Below are 1738 nucleotides of genomic sequence, written 5' to 3'. Positions count from 1 at the left end.
GAGTATAAACAACTGTGTTAAATCATTTTCATTTATTCAGAAGCCGCAGCGCTGCGCACCGTGCACCCCCCCCTCCCCCAATAGCGGATAAGCCGGCCGGACGGACAATTTATAGTTAGTCTCAATTATTACATTTAAAATCATAACTCTAATTCAAGCAGAATAGCCTATTGTCAACATAATTATGGAGTGTGATTTATTTTCAACTCAAAATATCTTCAAACTAACGAAATATAAAGTTATTAGGGAGGAAAACCCGTCTAGATAACAGCAGACTGACTGCACGTAAAATATACGACAGGTCTGGACCACACGTGAATTTTGTTCGTATCTGAAAAAAATCGTAGAATACGAAAACATTGGTGAATGCCACAAATTCTCCTAAATCACTCGTACGCACAATTTAAGAACAAATCTGTTCGTATGAACGGTTCTTGCATGAGGCCCATTGTGTTGGTGTAGATTCTCAGTTATCCAGGTCATGGTAACAGGTGCTTAAATAAAAGATGGTTTGACTTTTTTTATGTTTTATGAAAATACTTCCCCTCTCATCCAACATGTGTCTTTTGTGAAGATAATATGTTGGAAACTTTGGGTCTACAAGTTGTAGCTGGAACAAAATTAGCCACTGACCCAGCCATGCATTCTGTGTGTCACTGGGTCATTGTCACTGGGAGCTGTTTATCAATGGTTCACTAGGAACATTTCTTTCACCAGCCTCATGGGGAGAAAAGTTGAGGCAAAACTGTAGGAGTTGGATAAGTGAATCTTGAAGCAAACCCTCACTGATTAAAGTAGACAAATGATGCTTTTAAATCCTTTTTCACATTTAAATCAGTTGGGGGTCTATATGAAGTGCAATTGCAATGATTTGGTCCGATTCCTCCTTATTGTAACTCCACAAGCCCCTCTTTTACCACTTTTCGGAGGTGTGTCTCAGATCAACTTGTTTTGAGGCTGTCTCTTTGAATTCAAATGAGACACTTCACACCTCACCCCCCTCCAGCTTCCAGACCAGTTCACTCCAGTTTGATTGTGGGATTTACCACTATATGTAGAAGTGCAGACTTTATAATTTAAAAAATTATTAAAATATGTCAACAAGGGGGGACCAGAGTCTGACCCAGAGCCAGAGGAGAATGAAGACCACCAAAGTGTAGCTGGTAAGTCCAGACCTTATCAGTTCTGTTGCAAATAATTTGATGTAATATTTCAGAAAACATAACAGATTAAAGGAAACTGAATTGGCTGAAAAATATGACCCAAACAGAATATAAAAATACAGTGTCTAGGCAGCACTAGAAGAAACTAAATTCAATTTATCTGCCTCCTGCAGTGTCCAAGTACACAACAAAACACAATTAATGGCTAAAAAATTGGATTTTGCATTTGTCCCCTTTAATGTTATTTTCCCCAATTAACACTGATGGCTTCCTTCACTCCTCTTTGCCAATCTGTATTCACTGTTCAAATGTACATGTTACTGTCCTCAAAAGAGTGTCCTTTAATCTTAAATTATAGCAAAAACACTGGATCATGACCTGAAAAACTGGCTCTTCTGCTGTGTGTTAGTTGAGAGGTGATTTAGTTCAATCTAAACAAATATTGGGCTAAAAACAACGATTGATACTGTATTAGGAGAATTCTTTCTTTCTTTCTTTCTTTCTTTCTTTCTTTCTTTCTTTCTTTCTTTCTTTCTTTCTTTCTTTCTTTCTTTCTTTCTTTCTTTCTTTCTTTC

Source organism: Austrofundulus limnaeus, unplaced genomic scaffold (genome assembly GCF_001266775.1).
Source record: "Austrofundulus limnaeus strain Quisiro unplaced genomic scaffold, Austrofundulus_limnaeus-1.0 Scaffold18, whole genome shotgun sequence".
Classification (NCBI taxonomy): Eukaryota; Metazoa; Chordata; class Actinopteri; order Cyprinodontiformes; family Rivulidae; genus Austrofundulus; species Austrofundulus limnaeus.
This window is presented reverse-complemented; position numbering follows the sequence as displayed.